The sequence below is a fragment of the Nerophis lumbriciformis genome, linkage group LG03, assembly GCF_033978685.3.
Source record: "Nerophis lumbriciformis linkage group LG03, RoL_Nlum_v2.1, whole genome shotgun sequence".
Classification (NCBI taxonomy): domain Eukaryota; kingdom Metazoa; phylum Chordata; class Actinopteri; order Syngnathiformes; family Syngnathidae; genus Nerophis; species Nerophis lumbriciformis.
Genome location: NC_084550.2, coordinates 19,395,001 through 19,422,047, shown reverse-complemented (window position 1 = coordinate 19,422,047; position 27,047 = coordinate 19,395,001). Strand labels below are relative to the sequence as shown.

The 27,047-nt window shown below is 38.7% G+C and overlaps 1 long non-coding RNA gene across 2 annotated transcripts in view; it reads right to left on the bottom strand.

The window, feature by feature from the left end:
- The window catches only part of LOC133575690 (uncharacterized), a 68,461-nt gene that overhangs the window by 38,813 nt on the left and 2,601 nt on the right, over positions 1 to 27,047 (bottom strand). For both annotated transcript variants that reach the window (XR_009811520.2, XR_009811521.2), the window contains exons 2-4: positions 10,421 to 10,599; positions 8,210 to 8,334; positions 6,244 to 7,004 (exon numbers count right to left, since the gene is read on the bottom strand). This is a non-coding gene — a long non-coding RNA (uncharacterized lncRNA). The remainder of the gene's footprint in view (positions 1 to 6,243; positions 7,005 to 8,209; positions 8,335 to 10,420; positions 10,600 to 27,047) is intronic.

The window sequence follows — 27,047 nt, the reverse complement described above, 5'->3', positions numbered from 1 at the left end:
TAAGGGTCCCTCCCCCCTTACGACATTTTAGCAAAAAATGTTTTTCGTAAAATATGCATTTTCTTACATTTTCTTACATTTACGGGTTTTGTCTGGACTCCTGATGACGTTTTGAGACATCTCCTACAACTACAGCACCAGAGTTGTACTAATGAAGCAAGTCCGTTTTTTTTAATTTTTTTATGACATTTTGGTAAAATATTTTTTTTTCGAAAAATATGCATTTTCTTCCATTTTCGGGTTTTATCGGGACTCCTGATGACGTTTTGAGACATCTCCTACAACTACAGCACCACAATTGTGCCGCTGAAGCAAGTCTGTTTTTTTAAATTTTTTGTAAGGGTCCCCCCTTACGACATTTTAGCAAAAAAAGTTTTTCGTAAAATATGCATTTTCTTACATTTTCTTACATTTACGGGTTTTGTCTGGACTCCTGATGACGTTTTGAGACCTCTCCTACAACTACAGCACCAGAATTGTGCTGCTGAAGCAAGTACGTTTTTTTGAATTTTTTTACGACTTTTTAGCAAAAAAATATTTTTTCGTAAAATATGCGATATCTTCCATTTTCGGGTTTTATCGGGACTCCTGATGACGTATTGAGACATCTCCTACAACTACAGCACCAGAATTGTGCTGCCGAAGCATGTCCGTTTTTTTTAACTTTTTTACGACATTTTAGCAAAAAAATGTTTTCGTAAAAATATGCATTTTCTTACATTCTCTTACATTTACGGGTTTTGTCGGGACTCCTGATGACGTTTTGAGACATCTCCTACAATTACAGCACCAGAATTGTGCTGCTGAAACAAGTCCGTTTCTTTGAATTTTTTTACGACATTTTAGCAAAATATTTTTTTTTCGTAAAATATCCATTTTCTTCCATTTTCGGGTTTTATCGGGACTCCTGATGACGTTTTGAGACATCTCCTACAACTACAGCACGAGAATTGTGCTGCTGAAGCAAATCCATTTTTTTGAATTTTTTGTAAGGGTCCCCCCTAACGACATTTTAGCAAACATTTTTTTTTTCGTAAAATATGCATTTTCTTCCATTTTCGGGTTTTATCGGGACTCCTGATGACGTTTTGAGACATCTCCTTCAACTACAGCACCAGAATTGTGCTGCTGAAGCAAGTCCGTTTTTAAAAAATTTTTACGACATTTTAGGAAAATATTTTTTTTTTCGTAAAATATGCATTTTCTTCCATTTTCGTGTTTTATCGGGACTCCTGATGACGTTTTGAGACATCTCCTACAACTAGAGCACCAGAATTGTGCTGCTGAAGCAAGTCCGTTTTTTTGAATTTTTTTTACGACATTTTAGCAAAATATATATATTTTTTTTTAAATATGCATTTTCTTCCATTTTCGGGTTTTATCGGGACTCCTGATGACGTTTTGAGACATCTCCTACAACTACAGCATCACAATTGTGCTGCTGAAGCAAGTCCGTTTTTTTAAATTTTTTGTAAGGGTCCCCCCCCCTTACGACATTTTAGCAAAAAATGTTTTTCGTAAAATATGAATGTTCTTACATTTTCTTACATTTACGGGTTTTGTCGGGACTCCTGATGACGTTTTGAGACATCTCCTACAACTACAGCACCAGAGTTGTACTAATGAAGCAAGTCCGTTTTTTTGAATTTTTTTATGACATTTTGGTAAAATATTTTTTTTTCGAAAAATATGCATTTTCTTCCATTTTCGGGTTTTATCGGGACTCCTGATGACGTTTTGAGACATCTCCTCCAACTACAGCACCACAATTGTGCTGCTGAAGCAAGTCCGTTTTTTTTTTTTTTTTTACGACATTTTGGCAAAATATTTTTTTTTGTAAAATATGCATTTTCTTACATTTTCGGGTTTTATTGGGACTCCTGATGACGTTTTGAGACATCTCCTACAACTACAGCACCACAATTGTGCCGCTGAAGCAAGTCTGTTTTTTTAAATTTTTTGTAAGGGTCCCTCCCCCCTTACGACATTTTAGCAAAAAATGTTTTTCGTAAAAATATGCATTTTCTTACATTTTCTTACATTTACGGGTTTTGTCTGGACTCCTGATGACGTTTTGAGACATCTCCTACAACTACAGCACCAGAGTTGTGCTAATGAAGCAAGTCCGTTTTTTTGAATTTTTTTATGACATTTTGGTAAAAAAAATTTTTTTCGAAAAATATGCATTTTCTTCCATTTTCGGGTTTTATCGGGACTCCTGATGACGTTTTGAGACATCTCCTCCAACTACAGCACCACAATTGTGCTGCTGAAGCAAGTCCGTTTTTTTAAATTTTTTGTAAGGGTCCCTCCCCCCTTACGACATTTTAGCAAAAAAAGTTTTTCGTAAAATATGCATTTTCTTACATTTTCTTACATTTACGGGTTTTGTCTGGACTCCTGATGACGTTTTGAGACATCTCCTACAACTACAGTACCAGAATTGTGATGCTGAAGCAAGTCCGTTTTTTTGGAATTTTTTTACGACATTTTAGCAAAATATTTTTTTTTCGTAAAATATGCATTTTCTTCCATTTTCGGGTTTTGTCGGGACTCCTGATGACGTTTTGAGAGATCTCCTACAACTACAGCACCAGAATTGTGCTGCTGAAGCAAGTACGTTTTTTTGAATTTTTTTACGACTTTTTAGCAAAAAAATTTTTTTCCGTAAAATATGCGATATCTTCCATTTTCGGGTTTTATCGGGACTCCTGATGACGTATTGAGACATCTCCTACAACTACAGCACCAGAATTGTGCTGCTGAAACAAGTCCGTTTCTTTGAATTTTTTTACGACATTTTAGCAAAATTTTTTTTTTTCGTAAAATATCCATTTTCTTCCATTTTCGGGTTTTATCGGGACTCCTGATGACGTTTTGAGACATCTCCTACAACTACAGCACCACAATTGTGCTGCTGAAGCAAGTCCGTTTTTTTGAATTTTTTTCACGACATTTTAGCAAAATATTTTTTTTTCCCGTAAAAATGCATTTTCTTCCATTTTCGGGTTTTATCGGGACTCCTGATGACGTTTTGAGACATCTCCTACAACTACAGCACCAGAATTGTGCTGCTGAAGCAAGTCCATTTTTTTGAATTTTTTTACGACATTTTGGCGAAATATTTTTTTTTTGTAAAATATGCATTTTCTTACATTTTCGGGTTTTATCGGGACTCCTGATGACGTTTTGAGACATCTCCTACAACTACAGCACCACAATTGTGCCGCTGAAGCAAGTCTGTTTTTTAAAAATTTTTGTAAGGGTCCCTTACGACATTTTAGCAAAAAATGTTTTTCGTAAAATATGCATTTTCTTACATTTTCTTACATTTACGGGTTTTGTCTGGACTCCTGATGACGTTTTGAGACATCTCCTACAACTACAGCACCAAAGTTGTACTAATGAAGCAAGTCCGTTTTTTTGAATTTTTTTATGACATTTTGGTAAAATATTTTTTTTTCGAAAAATATGCATTTTCTTCCATTTTCGGGTTTTATCGGGACTCCTGATGACGTTTTGAGACATCTCCTCCAACTACAGCACCACAATTGTGCTGTTGAAGCAAGTCCGTTTTTTTTAATTTTTTTACGACATTTTGGCAAAATATTTTTTTTTGTAAAATATGCATTTTCTTACATTTTCGGGTTTTATCGGGACTCCTGATGACGTTTTGAGACATCTCCTACAACTACAGCACCACAATTGTGCCGCTGAAGCAAGTCTGTTTTTGTAAATTTTTTGTAAGGGTCCCCCCTTACGACATTTTAGCAAAAAATGTTTTTCGTAAAATATGCATTTTCTTACATTTTCTTACATTTACGGGTTTTGTCTGGACTCCTGATGACGTTTTGAGACATCTCCTACAACTACAGCACCAGAGTTGTGCTAATGAAGCAAGTCCGTTTTTTTGAATTTTTTTATGACATTTTGGTAAAAAATTTTTTTTTCGAAAAATATGCATTTTCTTCCATTTTCGGGTTTTATCGGGACTCCTGATGACGTTTTGAGACATCTCCTCCAACTACAGCACCACAATTGTGCTGCTGAAGCAAGTCCGTTTTTTTAAATTTTTAGCAAAAAAAGTTTTTCGTAAAATATGCATTTTCTTACATTTTCTTACATTTACGGGTTTTGTCTGGACTCCTGATGACGTTTTGAGACATCTCCTACAACTACAGTACCAGAATTGTGATGCTGAAGCAAGTCCGTTTTTTTGGAATTTTTTTACGACATTTTAGCAAAATATTTTTTTTTTCGTAAAATATGCGATATCTTCCATTTTCGGGTTTTATCGGGACTCCTGATGACGTATTGAGACATCTCCTACAACTACAGCACCAGAATTGTGCTGCTGAAGCATGTCCGTTTTTTTTAACTTTTTTACGACATTTAAGCAAAAAAATGTTTTCGTAAAAATATGCATTTTCTTACATTCTCTTACATTTACGGGTTTTGTCGGGACTCCTGATGACGTTTTGAGACATCTACAACTACAGCACCAGAATTGTGCTGCTGAAGCAAGTCTGTTTTTTGACATTTTTTCTGTGAAAAAGTTTTCCCCAAAAAAGCATTTTCTGCTATTTTTAGGTTTTGTCGGGACTCCTGATGACGTTTTCTCCTACAACTAAAGCACCAGAATTGTGCTTCCGAATCAAGTCCGTTTTTTTGAAATTTTTTACGACATTTAAGCAAAATATTTTTTTTTTTGTAAAATATGCATTTTCTTCCATTTTCGGGTTTTGTCAGGACTCCTGATGACGTTTTGAGACATCTCCTACAACTACAGCACCAGTATTGTGCTGTTCAAGCAAGACCGTATTTAATTTTTTTGTGTAAGGGTCCCTCCCCCCTTACGACAGTTTAGCGAAAAATGTTTTAGAAAAATATACATTTTCTGCCATTTCTGAATTTTGTCGGGACTCCTAATGAGGTTTTGAGACATCTCCTACAACTACAGAACTAGCATTGTGCTGTTGAACAGAGACAGTTTTTTTTCAAATTTTGTATAAAGCTTCCCCCATACGACATTTTAGCGAAAAAAAGTTTTCAAAAAATATAATTTTTTTGTCATTTACGGGCTTTGTCAGAACTCCTGATGAGGTTTTGAGACATCTCCCACAACTACAGGACCAGTATTGTGCTTTTTAAGGACAACAGTTTTTTTCATTTACATTTTCTGCCGTTTTCGGGTGTTGTTGGGACTCCTGATGAGGTGGTATTCAAAATCTGGTTAGACACATGAGCCAAAATATTAGATATAGCGGTTAATATTAAATAAAACCTCACTAAATCTTTCGACTCAGATTATTATCTGTGACAACTGGCTTAGTTTTTACACTTATTTGGGGTTACTGGGTATTGCCTTGAAGCATTTTCGTGCCTTGGCTCTTCAGTACAGTCATACTAACTCCTTCATTTCATTTTTGTGAGACAGGTTTGAGATAGTGTTTATATTGCAGCTGGGGGATTTTAATCAGGCTGACCTAAAGACAGTTCTTAATAAAATTCCACGGCAACACAAAGTCTAATACAAGGGATCATCTACGTTTGTTTTTCAAAATATGGGACATTTCTTTAGAAAATTACATTTTCATCACACATCGATAAAGATATATTCCTGTCCCACAGAAGTTGAGCTTCTGTGGTACGGCACGACTTTGGTAAGCTATGAAGCCGCACTGCTTGATGGATTGTCGGCGCATTAAACATACGAGTATTATTATGGTGTGTGTATAAGGTAAGACATATTATCTGGCGTTTTGTTTCGCAATATTATGCAACTTTTCTTAACTTCTGGTACCTGCTGATCTGTATTTGGGATCTGCATGAGTCCTGAAAAGTTGTGTGTCCGCCTTTGTAGTTAATAAGCTTCTTCTTTGTCTTTATCTTCTTGTTATGGGACATTCATCCTCCGCTGTTGCCATTTCTAATATAAAGTAGTGTCAAGTTCTCACTTATATCAGTCAGTAAACTTGCCATGAAAGCGCTAAAACATACCGGTGTAGTGAGTTTACATTATTCACCCAAGGAAGTTTAGTTATTAGAGTTCCGGTTGGATGGTTTTTCACGGGACACATTTCCGGTGTGGTTGTTTCCGGATGAGGAGATGCTCCTCCATTATTGGTTTTATTTTGTTTTATTTCGTGTAGACCTACGAGTATTATTATGGTGTGTGTATAAGGTAAGACATATTTTCTGGTGTTTTGTTTCCCAATATTATGCAAAAGCAACTTTTCTTACCTTCTGGTACCTGCTGATTTGCATTTGGGATCTGCATAAGTCCGGAAAATTCGTGCAGGTCCGCCTTTGTAGTCCGTGCCGACACCGTAGTCGATCAGCTTCTTCTTTTTCTCCATCTTCTTGTTATGGGACATTCATCCTCCGCTGTTGCCATTTCTAATATAAAGTAGTGTAAAGTTATTACTTATATCTGTCAGTAAACTCGCCATGAAAGTGCTAAAACATACCGGTGTAGTGACTTTACCTTACTCACCCAAGGAACTTTAGTTATTAGACAGTTCCGGTCGGACGGTTTTTCACGGGACACATTTCCGGTGTGGTTGTTTCCGGATGAGGAGATGCTGCTCCGTTATTGATTTTATTTTGTTTTATTTCGTGTAGACTGCAATATGACAAGTAAACAACACCAACATTGTATATGCTCCATTGAAAATAAAGAACATTAGACATGGGGCTCAAAAATCTATCAAAATGTTTTAGTAGGACTTTGGTAAGCTACACATCGCTTGATGGATTGTACTGTGCTTTAACATACGAGTATTATTATGGTGTGTGTATAAGGTAAGATATTTTCTGGTGTTTTGTTTCCCAATATTATGCAAAAGCAAGTTTTCTTACCTTCTGGTACCTGCTGATCTGTATAAGTCCGGAATATTCGTGCAGGTCCGCCTTTGTAGTCCGTGCCGACACCGTAGTCGATAAGCTTCTTCTTTTTCTCCACCTTCTTGTTATGGGACATTCATCCTCCGCTGTTGCCATTTCTAATATAAAGTAGTGTAAAGTTATTACTTATATCTGTCAGTAAACATTCATTTTCGTCCTCAAAATTCGCGTTTCTGGGTGTTGTTGATAAATGCAACAACACCCAGAAACGCCGCCGGCTTCGCTCGGCCCGAGCTCATCTAAGATGGACTGATTGGTTGGAATCCGCGCTTTTGCATGGTATACTAGTTACTCAGGCAATCTTCTCAGAAAGCATGTAGTTTCAAAGTTGTATTTGTGTTGGTACTGCATCAAAAAGAGACATCAGTGAGTAAAGGATATCACCACATGGGCTCAGGAACACTTCAGAAAACCACTGTCAGTAACTACAGTTTGTCGCTACATCTGTAAGTGCAAGTTAAAACTCTACAATGCAAAGCAAAAGCCACTTATCAACAACACCCAGAAACGCTGCCGGCTTCGCTCGGCCCGAGCTCATCTAAGAAGGACTGATGCAAACTGGAAAAGTGTTCTGTGGTCTGACGAGTCTACATTTCAAATTGTTTTTGGAAACTGTGGACGTTGTGTCCTCCGGTCCAAAGAAGAAAAGAACCATCCGGATTGTTCTAGGTGCAAAGTTCAAAAGCCAGCGTCTGTAATTGTATGGTGGTGTACTAGTGCCCAAGGCATGGGTATCTTACACATTTGTGAAGGCACCATTAATGCTGAAAGGTACATACAGGTTTTGTAGCAACGAAAGTCTTTTTCATGGCCGCCCCTGCTTATTTCAGTAAGACATCGCCAAGCCACATTCTGCACGTGTTACAACAGCGTGGCTTCGTAGTAAAAGAGTGTGGGTACTAGACTGGCCTGTCTCCCATTGTAACCGCAATGGTCTGTAAAGCACTTTTGAATTGCCTCGAACTGTGCTCTGTAACTAAACTCGCCTTGCCGACCGTTTTCTGTCGTGGACAACGACAAATTCAATAAACTACGAGTTAAAAAAAAAAGGCATGAAAATTTCCCTTTTTTGGGTATTGAAAAAAATGTATCGAACCGCGCCGTTTAAGTATCGATCCATACCAGGCTGTGAATTTTGTGTATCGTTCGTGGCGCCCTTTGTGTTTACACTTTTCATGGGTCAGGATTGCACCACCTAACGCACTTTGATACATGGTTACTGTGCAGTGTGTGTGTTATTCACTATGACAATGACAAGAAATGCATTGAACTGAATAAAAATCATGTTAGAGTAAATTAATACTTCTCTGATTTGAGGGCGAAGGGTTGTTCGTGTGTCCTGTGATGAACTGGCGGCCAGTCTAGGGTGCAGGCCGGGGGTCAGCAACCCGCGTCTCTTTCGCGCCGTCCTAGTGGCCCCCTGGACTTCTTTCAGAGATGTGTGAAAATGGAAAAAGATGAAGAAAAAAAATTGTTTTTGGTTTTAATATATTTTCTGTAGGAGAACAAACATGACACAAACCTTCCTAATTGTTAGAAATCCCACTGTTTATGTTAAACATGCTTTACTGATGAGAGGATTTAGCAAGCACTGTTTTGTCCTAATAATTTCAGCGATCCTCGAACTCATCGTAGTTTGTTTAAATGTACAACTTTCTCCGACGCTGCCACAGAAAGCGTGTTTTATGCCACTCCTTCTTTGTCTCATTTTGTCCACCAAACGTTTTATGCTGTGCGTGAATGCACAAAAGGTGAGCTTTGTTGATGTTATTGACTTGTTGGAGTGCTAATCAGGCATATTTGGTCAGAGCATGACTGAAAGCTAATCAATGCTAACATGCTATTTAGACTAGCTGTATGTACATATTGCATCGTTATGCCTCATTTGTAGGTATATTGGAGCTCATTTAATTTCCTTTACTTATGTCCTCTGTGTATTTAGTTTATATTTGCATGTCTCATGACACATTATCTGTATGTAATATTGGCTGCATTTCTGATAGTTGTATGTGCGCCATATTGTTCCAGACCACAGCAAACATTACACAGCTTGCAAAGATTGTAGTAAATCCATTACAAGAAGACAGCCTGACGTTTCCTTTAACTTGGACACACACATCTATACCTTTGGTCATTCTGACCCAGCAATTTCCAGAAGTTATCTCATCCTGTGAGAAGCCTCCATTTAACTAATGATATCCAATGTCGCAAAAATGTGTAGAATACAAATTTAAATACAAAACTTCTGTCAACGTTGTGTTGTATTCATCATAACACTTATATAATACTTTTAAAGTCATTTTGATAGTAGGCTATCATAGCTAATATAGACACTTACGTCATGTGTTGCCTTCATTATAACACTTATATAAGACTTTTAAAGTCATTTTGATAGTAGGCTATCATAGCTAATACAGAGACATTATGTGTTGCCTTCTTTATAACACTTATATAAGACTTTTAAAGTCATTTTGATAGTAGGCTATTACAGCTAATATAGACACCTACATCATGTGTTGCCTTCATTATAACACTTATATAAGACTTTTAAAGTCATTTTGATAGTAAGCTATTACAGCTAATATAGACACTTACATCATATGTTGCCTTCATTATAACACGTATATAAGGCTTTTAAAGTCATTTTGATAGTAGGCTAATATAGCTAATATAGACACTTTTATCATGTGTTGCCTTCATTATAACACTTATATAAGACTTTTAAAGTCATTTTGATAGTAGGCTATTAAAGCTAATATAGACACATTATGTGTTGCCTTCTTTATAACACTTATACAAGACTTTTAAAGTCATTTTGATAGTAGGCTAATATAGCTAATATAGACACTTTTATCATGAGTTGCCTTCATTATAACACTTCTATAAGGCTTTTAAAGTCATTTTGATAGTAGGCTATTACAGCTAATATAGACACTTACATCATGTGTTGCCTTCATTATAACACTTATATAAGGCTTTTAAAGTTATTTTTATAGTAGGCTAATATAGCTAATATAGACACATCACGTGTTGCCTTCATTACAACACTTATAAAACTTTTAAAGTAATTTTGATATTAGGCTAATATAGCTAATATAGACACTTACCTCATGTGTTGCCTTCATTATAACACTTATAAAACTTTTAAAGTAATTTTGATATTAGGCTAATATAGCTAATATAGACACTTACCTCATGTGTTGCCTTCATTATAACACTTAAGACTTTTAAAGTAATTTTGATATTAGGCTAATATAGACACTTACCTCATGTGTTGCCTTCATTATAACACTTAAGACTTTTAGAGTAATTTTGATATTAGGCTAATATAGACACTTACATCATGTGTGGTCTTCATTATAACACTTATATAAGACTTTTACAGTAATTTTGATAGTAGGTGAATACAGCTAATATAGACACTTACATCATGTGTTGCCTTCATTATAACACTTATATAAGACTTTTAAAGTCATTTTGATAGTAGGCTAATATAGCTAATATAGACACTTACCTCATGTGTTGCCTTCATTATAACACTTGTATAAGACTTTTCAGTTTTTGCGGCTCCAGACAAATTTTTTTGTTTGTATTTTGGGTCCAATATGGCATGTTGGGTTGCCGACCCCTGGTGTAGGCGATCCTTCCTCTTACGCAAAGTCAGCTGGGATAGGCTCCATCTTAGCCGTCATCCTAATGAAGACAAACGATAAAAAAAAAAAAAAAATCAGAATAAATGTTCAATTTCAGTTGCTGAGCATTAAATCTTGGACAATCAGTCACACTTTGCCCAAGGTCAGCTGAACGCACATCAAACACTCAGCTGCTAATCTCGAGAAGGCACTTGTCAGAGCGGAGCCAATTAGGTTTTGTTTTTATTTCATTTACTGATGACACCAATTACACGGACCACAAATGAGACACACCTGCACATTGTAATGGGTTCAATTCACGACCGCCATCAAACTGTCTTTATAAAGAAAACCACTTAACAATCCTAAACATCTCCATCGAAGGAGGGAGTGGGGGATAAATTCTGGACTGGACGCATAATGCAACAATCATTCACACTCACATATACTCATATAGACATGACATTGAAGATAAAAGCCATTTATCAACACCCAGAATGTGACAATACATTCATGATTTACAACTTTATTACAATCTGCACCACCAAATTGAATTGGTTCTTGTTTGGCGTATGCACATCTCTTCTATAGATTTATCGGAATTGCTTAATGAGTACTATAGTGGTAATGACACTGTAATACTGCTATTTATGACAGTTAAATTCACAGATCACCACAAATGCTTAAAGGCCTACTGAAACCCACTACTACCGACCACGCAGTCTGATAGTTTATATATCAATGATGAAATCTTAACATTGCAACACATGCCAATACGGCCGGGTTATCTTACTATAGTGCAATTTTAAATTTCGCTCGAAATATCCTGCTGAAAACGTCTCGGTATGATGACGTCAGCGCGTGACGTCACGGATTGTGGAGGACATTTTGGGACAGCATGGTGGCCAGCTATTAAGTTGTCTGTTTTCATCGCAAAATTCCACAGTATTCTGGACATCTGTGTTGGTGAATCTTTTGCAATTTGTTCAATGAACAATGGAGACAGCAAAGAAGAAAGCTGTAGGTGGGAAGCGGTGTATTGCGGCCGGTGGCTGCAGCAACACAAACACAGCCGGTGTTTCATTGTTTACATTCCCGGAAGATGACAGTCAAGCTTTACCATTGGCCTGTGGAGAACAGGGACAACTCTTACCAGGAGGACTTTGAGTTGGATATGCAGACACGGTACCGTGAGTACGCATGCAGCTGCGGCTTCCAAACATTTGATCGCTTGCCCGTACATGCGTGCCGCTATGTGCATGTCACGTACGTAACTTTGGGGACTTTGGGGAAATATATGTGCTGTATGAACTTTGGGGAGGTGAACGGTACTTTGGGCTGTGGGATTGAGTGTGTTGTGCAGGTTTTTGAGTTGTATTGGCGGGTTATATGGACGGGAGGGGGGAGGTGTTTGTTATGTGGGATTAATTTGTGGCATATTAAATATAAGCCTGGTTGTGTTGTGGCTAATAGAGTATATATATGTCTTGTGTTTATTTACTGTTTTAGTCATTCCCAGCTGAATATCAGGTCCCAACCGCCTCTCACAGCATCTTCCCTATCTGAATCGCTCCCACTGCCCTGTAGTCCTTCACTCTCACTTTCCTCATCCACGAATCTTTCATCCTCGCTCAAATTAATAGGGAAATCGTCGCTTTCTCGGTCCGGATCGCTCTCGCTGCTGGTGGCCATGATTGTAAACAATGTGCGCATATCGTCTGCGACTTCCGGTACAGGCAAGGCTTTTTTTATCAGCGACCAAAAGTTGCGAACTTTATCGTCGATGTTCTCTACTAAATCCTTTCAGCAAAAATATGGCAATATCGCAAAATGATCAAGTATGACACATAGAATGGACCTGCTATCCCCGTTTAAATAAGAAAATCGCATTTCAGTAGGCCTTTAAGCTGTCGACAGGAATACATTCGTATGGTATTAATCAGGACAGTCGGGCACGTTACCATGTAGGGCAAAACCGTATAAATATTGTCTTATCTGTGGCACGGGAGGTGACAAAGAGATGCTAACAATTTCACCTGTGCACGTGTCATGGATTTGTTGGCTGAGGGCCGAGAAAAAGGAATGACGCTGATACCGTGATATGGACGATGAATACTTTCTCCTGGCGGAGAGGCGAGACGACCTCAGGGGCCCGCAAGCTGGTCAACGCAGTTAAGATCTTTCTCTGATTCGATGTCCAGCCGTCTGATGTGGTGATTCAGTTCAGTGTCCAGAACTAAGAGAGTCCGACTGGGTGCGGAGGACCCAGGGGTCTGGCTGACATGTTTTGTTCACACAAAGAATGGACCTGCTATCCCCGTTTGAATAAGAAAATCGCAATATCAGTAGGCCTTTAAAAACCCTTCTTTTTAAAAAAAAAAAAAAAAAAAACTTTTTTTTTTTAGATATATGCATATATATTTTTATTTATTTTTTATCATCTTTTTATTTATTTATTTTTTAATACACTGTAGCACTTTGAGGTTGTTTACTCAATGTAAAGTGCTTTTTTTTTTTTACAAATAAAATCTATTATTATTATTATCATTATTATTAAGGGAGATTTTTTTTTTACCCCACTTGTCTTTTCAGGCCAAGAATTGCCACTTCCACCTCATTTAACGACCACTGTAATTATACAACATCACCCCAGACCCCTCTGTGTTCAGGGCGCCGTGCTTATTTTGATGTATTACCACAAATCGCCAAAGCTAATAAAAGCCGTGCATCTTCGTCGGCTCTTTTCCCACGCTGACAGCAACACGGATAGAAGAGCTTACGGGAAGAAACGTGCAATTCGCTCGCCAGCTCGAGATCTCTTTGTGGACGCGGACAAGAAAGCGACAAGTTGATTAATTGGCTTTAATGATTTCAAATCTATCCTTTAAGCAATTATGCAGGGTATTTAATTACACTTGAACGCATGGGCTCGCTCAAGAATCAATTGTTGTGCTCGGCGGCGTGCGGCCAAAGGAGAAGGTTACTCTTCTGATGGGTTAAAGGCACGCCGTTTACTTGTATTAAACCCTGACCCGCGTTGTACTACCACACACGCCATACCGTCCACACAGCGAGTATTGGTGTGGAAGGGCGAGTGCTTCCTAACTAATAGCTCGTGGCCTTCAACCTGGCAGTGATGAATGGCGCCGCCTGCACATGCTTTGGTTTCGGGATTATCCCCGCGGAGTTGCAGGACTGCCGCCTAAACTCAGTTTATCCACTCAACCCGGGCTCGTCTGTACCATTTTTTTTCCCCCCACTCCCTCAACCGCACAAGACAACATGGAGAGAAAACACAACAATCTCCACAGTTGGAACTAAGACTGCATTGTTCAAATTAGGTCTGCAACTAACATACTTGCCAACCCTTCCGAATTTTCCGGGAGACTCCCGAAATTCAGCGCCTTGCCCGAAAATCTCCCGGGACAAATATTCTCCCGAAAATCTCCCGATTTTCAGCCGGAGCTGGAGGCCACGCCCCCTCCACCTCCATGCGGACCTGAGTGAGGACAGCCTTTTTTCAAACGGGAGGACAACAGGGTGACAAGAACTAAATCATCCAGACTAGAGATAAATTGTATTATTATGTTTATCTTACCTAAAAATAAATATATCAATTAATAAAAAAACTAACTTTTTACTATATTTAGCTAAAAACATCAAAATTAATTGTATTTTTATTTGTATTTTTTCCTGACTCCTTATTACATCCAGCCATAGAATTATACATTAAAATAAACATATTTGATATAATTAATTTTAAATGATCATAATAATTCATTTAAAATGACCATATTTAATTATTAAAATAATTGCTTGTTTATCAACAACTTTAGCATTTTATTCATTACATTTTGAAGCTCTCAGAAGCCAAGTTATGTTATATTCCTTAATATTTATTTATGCAAGTTTGAAGTATCAATTATCTAAACACAGTTTTGTTTGCATATTTTCAGGATGTAGAATGGTGAATTCTAGCTGTCAATATACTCCGACCAACCCACGACCACGCCCCCCACCCCCTACCCCACCTCCCGAAATCGGAGGTCTCAAGGTTGGCAAGTATGGCAACTAACGACTATATGGATAGTCGAATAGTCATCGACTATCATAACGATTATCGTATTTTCTGGACCATAAGGCGCACTGCCGATGAATGGTCTATTTTTGAGCTTTTTTCATATACAAACCCCGTTTCCGTATGAGTTGGGAAATTGTGTTAGATGTAAATATAAACGGAATACAATGATTTGCAAATCATTTTCAACCCATATTCAGTTGAATATGCTACAAAGACAACATATTTGATGATCAAACTGATAAAAAAATTTTTTTTTTGCAAATAATCATTAATTTGGTTAGTTCCAGTGAAAGGAACTTTGAATGCTGCAGGATACCAAAACATTTTTAATTCCATGCTCCCAACCTTTGTGGGAACAGTTTGGAGCGGGCCCCCTCCTCTTACAACATGACTGTGCACCAATGCACAAAGCAAGGTCCATAAAAACATGGATGACAGAGTCTGGTGTGGATGAACTTGACTGGCCTGCACAGAGTCCTGACCTGAACCCGATAGAACACCTTTGGGATGAATTAGAACGGAGACTGAGAGCCAGGCCTTCACCAATGCGCTTTTGGAAGAATGGTCGAAAATTACTATAAATACACTCCGCAACCTTGTGGACAGCCTTCACAGAAGAGTTGAAGCTGTAATAGCTGCAAAAGGTGGACCGACATCATATTGAACCCTATGGGTTAGGAATGGGATGGCACTTCAAGTTCATATGTGAGTCAAGGCAGGTGGCCAAATACTTTTGGCAAAATAGTGTATAAGGTTAGCTTGGATGTCTTATTTCTTTATTGATCACCAGTTTATACTTTGAGAAACATTATCTTTAGTCTTGAAACCTGTGCCTCAAATGACTGGTGCTTAGAAACAACTGCAGCTCCATGTCATAGTGTATTTGTATTTCCCACACAACTCAGTGTGAGGCTGGGTGGCGACACAATCTTGCTTTAAGTGAGTCCAGATACAATTAGAATGGAAAGTTGCAGAGTTCACAAGATCCTGTCCTCCTTACGACAGGCGTCGTTTGTCCACTGCCGAAGAGTTACAATGTTTTCTCTCATTTCAGCTAATTATCCTGACACAGACCGTCAGTGAATTAGTCACCTTGAACAGGTCGATTGAAGAAACTACTGACACTTTTTTTTTTAACCTCCCCAAACCAACCCAGATAGAAAAAAACAAGAAAGAGAAAATAAAGGGGAACATTATCACCAGACCAATGTAAGCGTCAATATATACCTTGATGTTGCAGAAAAAAGACCATATATTTTTTTAACCGATTTCCGAACTCTAAATGGGTGAGTTTTGGCGAATTAAACGCCTTTCTATTATTCGCTCTCGGAGCGATGACGTCACAACGTCGGTGTGTTGTCGGAGGGTGTAACAACACGAACAGGGACGGATTCAAGTTGCACCAGTGGCCCAAAGATGCGAAAGTGGCAAGAAATTGGACGAAATTTGTTCAAAATACGAGGGTGTGGGGCAAGCCGACGAAATGGTCAGTCGTTTGTTCCGCACACTTTACCGATGAAAGCTATGCTACGACAGAGATGGCAAGAATGTGTGGATATCCTGCGACACTCAAAGCAGATGCTGACATCAACTCCAAAACTGGACAGATCAGCTTTCAGGAAAAGAGAGCGGATGAGGGTATGTCTACAGAATATATTAATTGATGAAAATTGTATTCATTACTCGCGGTTTTACGTAAATTATTATACATAAACTGTGTTTACCAATAATTTAGGTTTTTCAATCATTCGAGTACATTCGGGTAGTCTTGTGTAATGCAGTATTTTGTGTCTATTTAGGTATGGTTAACCTGAGTGCTGAAATCGTGGAAAAATATATGTTCTTAGCGCGCTTGAAATGGGCTGTCTGCACTCTCAAAGTGCATGTTGTTGCCAAATGTATTTCATATGCTGTAAACCTAGTTCATAGTTGTTAGTTTCCTTTAATGCCAAACAAACACATACCAATCGTTGGTTAGAAGGCGATCGCCGAATTTGTCCTCGCTTTCTCCCGTGTCGCTGGCTGTCGTTTCGCTTGCATACGGTTCAAACCGATATGGCTCAATAGCTTCAGTTTCTTCTTCAATTTCGTTTTCGCTACCTGCCTCCACACTACAACCATCCGTTTCAATACATGCGTAATCTGTTGAATCGCTTAAGCCGCTGAAATCCGAGTCTGAATCCGAGCTAATGTCGCTATAGCTTGCTGTTCTTTCCGCCATGTTTGTTTGTGTTGGCATCACTATGTGACGTCACAGGAAAATGGACGGGTGTATATAACGATGGTTAAAATCAGGCACTTTGAAGCTTTTTTTAGGGATATTGCGTGATGGGTAAAATTTTGAAAAAAACTTCGAAAAATATAATAAGCCACTGGGAACTGATTTTTAATGGTTTTAACCCTTCTGAAATTGTGATAATGTTCCCCTTTAAGCTTTTTCCACCATGATAATAACACAAAATTCTGATGTTAGTTCCAAAGTCTTGTGAGAAGGTACGGTAACGAGCAATGGCCCACACAGAGTGTAAAATACTTTATGTTTTTATTTTATTATATATGTATATATATTTAAAAATGTATACATGTATAAATATATACACTATATTGCCAAAAGTATTTGGCCACCTGCCTTGACTCACATATGAACTTGAAGTGCCATCCCATTCCTAACCCATAGGGTTCAATATGATGTCGGTCCACCTTTTGCAGCTATTACAGCTTCAACTCTTCTGGGAATGGCTGTCCACAAGGTTGCCGAGTATGTTTGTAGGAATTTCCCACCATTCTTCCAAAAGCGCATTGGTAAGGTCACACACTGATGTTCGTGGAGAAGTGTCCGTTCTAATTCATCCCAAAGGTGTTCTATCAGGTTCAGGTCAGGACTCTGTGCAGGCCAGTCAAGTTCATCCACACCAGACTCTGTCATCCATGTCTTTATGGACCTTGCTTTGTGCACTGGTGCACAGTCATGTTGGAAGAGGAAGGGGCCCGCTCAAAACTGTTCCCACAAAGTTGGGAGCATGGAATTGTCCAAAATGTTTTGGTATCCTGGAGCATTCAAAGTTCCTTTCATTGGAACTAAGGGGCCAAGCCCAACTCCTGAAAAAACAACCCCACACCATAATTCCTCCTCTACCAAATTTCACACTCGGCACAATGCAGACCGAAATGTAGCGTTCTCCTGGCAACCTCCAAACCCAGATTGGTCCATCAGATTGCCAGATGGAAAAGCGTGATTCATCACTCCAGAGAAGGCGTCTCCACTGCTCTAGAGTCCAGTGGCGACGTGCTTTACACCACTGCACCCAACGCTTTGCATTGGACTTGGTGATGTATGGCTTAGATGCAGCTGCTCGGCCATGGAAACCCATTCCACGAAGCTCTCTGCGTACTATACGTGGGCTAATTGGAAGGTCACATGAAGTTTGGAGCGCTGTAGCAACTGACTGTGCAGAAAGTCTTTGCACTATGCGCTTCAGCATCCGCTGACCCCTCTCTGTCAGTTTACGTGGCCTACCACTTGGTGGCTGAGTTGCTGTTGTTCCCAAACTCTTCCATTTTCTTATAATAAAGCCGACAGTTGACTTTGGAATATTTAGGAGCGAGGAAATTTCACGACTGGATTTGTTGCACAGGTGGCATCCTATGACAGTTCCACGCTGGAAATCACTGAGAGCGGCCCATTCTTTCACAAATGTTTGTAGAAACAGTCTCCATGCCTAAGTGCTTGATTTTATACACCTGTGGCCGGGCCAAGTGATTAGGACACCTGGTTCTGATCATTTGGATGGGTGGCCAAATACTTTTGGCAATATAGTATATATATATATATATATATATATATATATATATATATATATATACATATATATATATATATATATTAGCGCTGTCAACGTTAACACATGTGATAACACAAAAATTATTGCGTTAACATAAATAAAATATATATGTATGTATGTATATATTAGGGTTATACGGTATACTGGTACTAGTAAAGTACCACCATACTAATGAATCATAAACGGGACTATACTGCTTCTAAAAAAATACCAGTTCCCTCTTCTTTTTTTTTTATAACGGGCATGACAGTGCGCTGCAGTCACGCCGTGTCATTGCTGGTTTTATGAGCAGAGGAGCATGTTCGGCAGCGCACAATCACGGAGTACTTACAAGCAGACACAGTGTGTCGACAAAAAAGGGAGAATGGACGCATTTTGGCTATAGCACTGAAACGTCGCTCTGCAAGAGGTGCTTTAAAACATTAAAACATGGCTAGCTAGCCAGCGACTTACGTCCGTCTGCAGTCGGCAGGGATTTAGTTACATCAAAATCACTAATCCTCGCCTCCATGACGACAAATAAAGTACGTTTCTTACGAGTATCATCCCTGCAGGACGAGGAATAGTTAAACATGCTTCACAATGTAAACAAATGCCATGAGTGGATCTACACCTGGCACCCACTGTAATGATACCAAGTACAAGAGTGTATCATGTCAATACTACTATAACTACATTGATATTTTTTATCACCACAAAATATTTTTCCGTTTTTTTTTAAATTTATATTATGTTTATAAACTCAGGAATGTCCCTGGACACATGAGGACTTAAATTATGACCAATGTATGATCTGTAACTACTTGGTATCGGATCGATACCCAAATTTGTGGTATCATCCAAAATTAATGTAAAGTATCAAAGAAGAGAAGAATAAGTGATTATTACATTTTAACAGAAGTGTAGATAGAACATGTTAAAACAGAAAATAAGCAGATATTAACAGTAAATGAACAAGTAGATTAATAATCCGTTTTCTACCGCTTGTCCTTCATAACTTTGACAAGATAATAAAATGGGAAATGACACAATATGTTACTGCATATGTCAGCAGCTAAATTAGGAGCCTTTGTTTGCTTACTTACTACTAAAAGACAAGTTGTCTTGTATGTTCACTATTTTATTTAAGGACAAAATTGTTCTTGGATTGCAATAAGAAACATATGTTTAATGTAGCATAAGATTTTTTGTTAAAATGAAGCCAATAATGCCCTTTTTTTGTGGTCCCCTTTATTTATAAAAGTATCAAAATACATTTTGGTATCGATATCAAAATATCGGTATCGGGACAACCCTAGTACCGTATTTTTCGGACTATAAGTCGCAATTTTTTTCATAGTTTGGCCGAGCTCCAGTGCGACTTATATATGTTTTTTTCCTTCTTTATTATGCATTTTCGGCAGGTGCGACTTATACTCCAGTGCGACTTATACTACGAAAAATACAGTATATATACATACTGTACATACAGTGTATATATATACCACAACGTTAACGCATGGGTTTTTACCTCCGTAAGGCGGCGCGCATTGCACGAGCAGTGTGATTATAGTATATACAGTATAATTTAGATAAAACTGAGGTAATTAGTTAGTATCGCAGCGACAAACTTTCTTATCATCGGCGCACATGGAGTTTAAAATAGCATCTTAAAGTGAAATATGAACGTGAGGATGGCGTCACTGGCATGAATGCTACATAGACAGCAAAAAGGGAAAACTAACTATGATGGTTGAGTTTATCTGCACTTAGCACAGATAAATTAAACAATGCCTTTTCCAAATGGACAGCCACATAACACGACGCCATTAACGGCGTACAAAGCAGAGGTAGTTTGGATAAAAAGGAAAGTCAGCGCTGTCTTCCGAAAAGCAGTGGTGTGCCTAACATAAATCATGATCATAGATTAATAAAAGTTCATTTTAAGCTACTTTCCATAAAGTATTCATCATATTCTCTTCATGTTTTGTTAGGCTCCAGTGTTGCTCGTTTTTACGTTAGAGCTTTTATCCAATCAGAATTCAGCTAGCTTGTTGCCAGCGCTATAGGAATTCTGCCGGATAGACGGTTGATAGACAGTTGCCATAGCCAATCAGATCACGAGTTGTTGACAGTAGCCCATCTAGGTGGCCTTACGCTAAACGTGACTGTGATTGGATGTTCACTTGTCACTCCCAAGTGAGAATCCAATCACAAGCTGTAATTTGCGAAAAGCAGGAAGGGGCAACGGAACCATACCCGGCCAACAGAGAAATCATCGGTTTTCACTTTTTTAACTCACAAAGAAAAAGTTCAAATATTTTATTTATTTATTTTTCCACATTTAATATGTTATTTACAATTATTTAAATGTTGACAGTACCACATAGATTATATTTTAAATGCTGATGCGGGTTCATTGATTTTTAAACGTGTCGAAATATAACCTGTTGTTGACAGTAGCCCATCTCGGTGGCCTTACGCTAAACGTGACTGTGATTGGATGTTCACTTGTCACTCCCAAGTGAGAATCCAATCACAAGTTGTAATTTGCAAGAAGCAGGAAGGAGCAACGGAGCCATACCCGGACAACAGAGAAATCATCGGTTCTCACTTTTTTAACTCACAAAGAAAAAGTTAAAATATTTTATTTATTAATTTATCCACATTTAATATGTTATTTAGAATTATTTACATTTTAACAGTACCACGTAAATTATGTTTTAAATGCTGATGCGGGTTCATTGGTTTTTAAATGTGCCGAAATATAACCTGTTGTTGACAGTAGCCCATCTAGGTAGCCTTACGCTAAACGCGACTGTGATTGGATGTTCACTTGTCACTCCCAAGTGAGAATCCAATCACAAGTTGTAATTTGCAAAAAGCAGGAACGGGGGCAACGAAGCCATACCCGGACAACAGAGAAATCATCGGTTCTCACTTTTTTAACTCACAAAGAAAAAGTTCAAATATTTTATTTATTAATTTATCCACATTTAATATGTTCTTTAGAATTATTTACATTTTAACAGTACCACGTAAATTATGTTTTAAATGCTGATGCGGGTTCATTGATTTTTAAATGTGTCGAAATATAACCTGTTGTTGACAGTAGCCCATCTAGGTAGCCTTACGCTAAACGCGACTGTGATTGGATGTTCACTTGTCACTCCCAAGTGAGAATCCAATCACAAGTTGTAATTTGCGAAAAGCAGGAAGGGGCAACGAAGCCATACCCGGCCAACGGAGAAATCATCGGTACTCACTTTTTTAACTCACAAAGAAAAAGTTCAAATATTTTATTTATTAACTCATCCACATTTAATATGTTCTTTACAATTATTTACATTTTAACAGTACCACGTAAATTATGTTTTAAATGCTGATGCGGGTTCATTGATTTTTAAATGTGTCGAAATATAACCTGTTGTTGACAGTATTCCATCTAGGTGGCCTTACGCTAAACGTGACTGTGATTGGATGTTCACTTGTCATTCACAAGTGAGAATCCAATGCTGAAGAAACAAGTTCATGTAAGAAAACCAACAAATTTAGCTGAAGTGCATCAATTTTGTCAAGAGGAGTGGTCAAAAATTCAAGCAGAAGCTTGTGGATGGCTACCAAAAGCGCCTTATTGCAGTGAAACTTGCCAAGGGACATGTAAGCAAATATTAACATTGCTGTATGTATACTTTTGACCCAGCACATTCGCTCACATTTTCAGTAGACCCATAATAAATTCATAAAAGAACCAAACTTCATGAATGTTTTTGTGACCAACAAGTATGTGCTCCAATCACTCTATCACAAAAAAAACCAAGTTGTAGAAATGATTGGAAACTCAAGACAGCCATGACATTATGTTCTTTACAAGTGTATGTCAACTTTTGACCACGACTATGTCATATATTCCAATGCCACACTGCATCTCACTCCCGTTTGCAATTTTGCAGAGCGGCAGGCGCGAGTCGCCTTATAGAAAATTCATTTGGAGACATTTTTTATTTGCGCCCCGAGATATTTAGCTTCCTAATGATTGCCTCGGCCTCTCTTTGCAGATGAAGCTGTTGTTGCTTAGTCGGGATATAGAGGTTGAATGCGGCTCGCTTTGAGAGGCTTTGGCGCGGGCGACGCCGAATCCATCACTGATACAACACACATCCGCCGCGGAAGCATTAACATTTCCTCATAATGAAGTATTGACGTGAAGGATACGATTCATAAATGTGATTTTGAAATATGCTCATGGTAACGTCCTCCCCTTTAATGACCTTCCAATACCATCACGCCCTATTTGCAGATAGCCAAACCTAATATACCGCATCATTACCCTCGTTATTGATTTGTGATGTTGCCCTTGAATTGATTTGTAGAAAATGATGTAATTGTCTTTTTGGTCCTGTCCGATGTCTTTATACATGTCCTGAGCCTGCATGCCTTTTATAAGCGGAGTGATTTATTAACCAGTGTAAACGTGAGATTAAAGGCCTACTGAAACCCACTACTACCGACCACGCAGTCTGATAGTTTATATATCAATGATAAAATCTTAACATTGCAACACATGCCAATACGGCCGGGTTAGCTTACTAAAGTGCAATTTTAAATTTCGCGCGAAATATCCTGCTGAAAACGTCTCCATATGATGACGTCGACGCGTGACGTCGCGGATTGTAGAGGACATTTTGGGACAGCATGGTGGCCAGCTATTAAGTCGTCTGTTTTCATCGCAAAATTCCACAGTATTCTGGACATCTGTGTTGGTGAATCTTTTGCAATTTGTTCAATGAACAATGGAGACAGCAAAGAAGAAAGCTGTAGGTGGGAAGCGGTGTATTGCGGCCGACTTCAGCAACACAAACACGGCCGGTGTTTCATTGTTTACATTCCCGGAAGATGACAGTCAAGCTTTACCATTGGCCTGTGGAGAACTGGGACAACAGAGACTCTTAACAGGAGGACTTTGAGTTGGATACGCAGACACGGTACCGTGAGTACGCTTCCAAACATTTGATCGCTTGCCCGTACGTGCGTGCCGCTATGTGCATGTCACGTACGTAACTTTGGGGAAATATATGTGCTGTATGAACTTTGGGGAGGTGAACGGTACTTTGGGCTGTGGGATTGAGTGTGTTGTGCAGGTGTTTGAGTTGTATTGGCGGGTTATATGGACGGGAGGGGGGAGGTGTTTGTTATGCGGGATTAATTTGGGGCATATTAAATATAAGCCTGGTTGTGTTGTGGCTAATAGAGTATATATATGTCTTGTGTTTATTTAATGTTTTAGTCATTCCCAGCTGAATATCAGGTCCCACCCGCCTCTCACAGCATCTTCCCTATCTGAATCGCTCCCACTGCCCTCTAGTCCTTCACTCTCACTTTCCTCATCCACGAATCTTTCATCCTCGCTCAAATTAATGGAGAAATCGTTGCTTTCTCGGTCCGAATCGCTCTCGCTGCTGGTGGCCATGATTGTAAACAATATGCAGATGTGAGGAGCTCCACAACCTGTGACGTCACGCGCATATCGTCTGCTACTTCCGGTACAGGCAAGGCTTTTTTATCAACGACCAAAAGTTGCGAACTTTATCGTCGATGTTCTCTACTAAATCCTTTCAGCAAAAATATGGCAATATCGCGAAATGATCAAGTATGACATAGAATGGACCTGCTATCCCCGTTTAAATAAGAAAATCGCATTTCAGTAGGCCTTTAAGCTGTCGACAGGAATACATTCGTATAGTATTAATCAGGACAGTCGGGCACGTTACCATGTAGGGCAAAACCGTATAAATATTGTCTTATCTGTGGCACGGGAGGTGACAAAGAGATGCTAACAATTTCCATTCACCTGTGCACGTGTCATGGATTTGTTGGCTGAGGGCCGAGAAAAAGGAATGACGCTGATACCGTGATATGGACGATGAATACTTTCTCCTGGCGGAGAGGCGAGACGACCTCAGGGGCCCGCAAGCTGGTCAACGCAGTTAAGATCTTTCTCTGATTTGATGTCCAGCCGTCTGATGTGGTGATTCAGTTCAGTGTCCAGAACTAAGAGAGTCCGACTGGGTGCGGAGGAACCAGGGGTCTGGCTGACATGTTTTGTAAGTAGCCAAGGCCTTTGATGGATGACTCTTATTTTCTTGTCAACCTGCGACTGCTTTTATGTTCATCTTGATCTCTTCCTGATGGGCCCTCGTTATCCAGAACCGAACAGGATAGGTTGGAACGCGGGGAAAAAGACGGGGGGGAGCGAGTAAGAGGGAAAACGAATAATGGGACGTAATGTCAATGGAAAAGTAATGCATGTGGACGAAGGGAACGAAGGGGGGCAAGTAAACCGGGTTGAAAATTAACTGAAATGGTTCCGAGACATAATCAACTTGATTGTTGTATCAATCAATTGGCACTGACTTTGAATACTATTAACTCCAACCTGCTGGTTCAACGTCTTCATCAAACTCACAAGTTATCTCGTTCTCTGGTGTCACTTCTGATTTACTCGAGGTCACACCAGTCCTAACTGGACGCGCACCTTCGTGCTTCACATTTTGCCAACATTCGCAAATGGATCTCTCGTTTCGTCCAAGTAATTCTCTGGTAGTCATTTGGGCTCTCTGGATGTTTGGACTCAGGGGAAATCTAACCCTACAAACACCTTTTACAGCTGAAGAAATGGCCGTTTGTATCCAGAATTTAAGGGAACAGAATGAAATGCAGTTTTTGTCCATTGCTTGAACACTACAGACTAGGGTTGTACGGTATACCGGTATTAGTATAGTACCGCGATACTAATTAATCATATTTGGTACTATACCGCCTCTGAAAAGTACCGGTCCGCAGCGCCCCCAAGTCATTGCTGGTTTACGAGCAGAGGAGCATGTTCGGCAGCGCACAATCACGGAGTACTTACAAGCAGACAGTGTGTAGACAGAAAAGGGAGAACAGACGCATTTTGGCTTGAAAACTAACGATAAAGGTGAAGTTATAACACTGAAACGCCCTCAAGAAGAGGTGCTTTAAGACATGGCTAGCTAGCTAGCGGCTAACGTCCAGCCCGAGTGTTTTAGCTACTTCTAAATCACTAATCCTCGCCTCCATGGCGACAAATAAAGTACGTTTCTTACAAGTATCAACCCTGCAGGACGAGGAATAGCTAAACATGCGTCACTACACACCGTAGATCACCGGCGTCACAATGTAAACAAACGCCAAGGGTGGATCTACACCTAACATCCACTGTAATGATACCAAGTACAAGAGCGTATCTAGTCGATACTACTGTGATTACGTCGATATTTTTTTGGCATCACAGCATCTTCTTTATTATGTTTATAAACTCAGGAAATACGTCCCTGGACACATGAGGACTTTGAATATGACCAATGTCTGATCCTGTAGCTACTTGGTATCGGATTGATACCCAAATTTGTGGTATCATCCAAAACTAATGTAAAGCATACAAACAACAGAAGAATAAATGATTATTATATTTTAACAGAAGTGTAGATATAATATGTTAAGAGATATTAACAGTAAATGAACAAGTAGATTAATAATTAATTTTCTACCACTTGTACTTAATAGTTTTGACAAAATAATAAAATGGAAAATGACACAATATGTTACTGCATATGCCAGGAGCTAAATTAACCCTTTGGACCTCAGAGCCCACTCAAATATCAACACTTAATTTGTAAAATTACTCTTGATTTTAATTGTATTCAATAATGATATCTACCCTACTTACAATTTGAATAAACCGTGTCAAACGATATTAAACGATGTGTTGATTACAAAAGTTGTTATCAAAGCTTAGGTCAGGCAGGCTACAAAAATAAATACTAATCAAATATGCTGCAAAAGAAGGAACTCGTAAAAACTGATGAAAAAAAAATATATACAATTATGTTCTGCTAAAATAAATTTCAACTAAATCAAAAATAAATAATAGTAATAATATAGATGTTTCTTAAATACACTGTCAATAAAATTAAAGTGCAAATGAAAATACAGCTTCATCGCTTTAGTCATAATTATTGCGCTTAAGAAACTTCTTGATGACTTGACTTCCTCTGTTTGCCTAATATTGTCATTACTGCCACAAGTGGTGGAAAAGTGTATTACAACTAAGCACCGCAACACTAGCTTATACGACCAGATGTTCATTTATTTTGGAGTTTACAGATCCAAGTAAACAGACAACATGTTTTATATTCTAGTTTCTTTAAAATAGCCACCCTTTGCTCTGATTACAGTGTTGCACACTCTTGGCATTCTCTCGATGACCTTCAAGCACACCTGTGAAGTGAAAACCCTTTCAGGTGAATACCTCTTGAAGCTCATGGAGAGAATGCAAAGAGTGTGCAAAGCAGTAATCAGAGCAAAGGGTGGCTATTTTGAAGAAACTAGAATATAAAACACGTTCTCAGTTATTTCACCTTTTTAAGTACATAACTCCACATGTGTTCATTCATAGTTCTGATGCCTTCAGTGACAATCTACAATGTAAATAGTCATGAAAATAAAGAAAATGCATTGAATGAGAAGGTGTCCAAACTTTTGGCCTACTGTATATATATATATATATATATATATATATATATA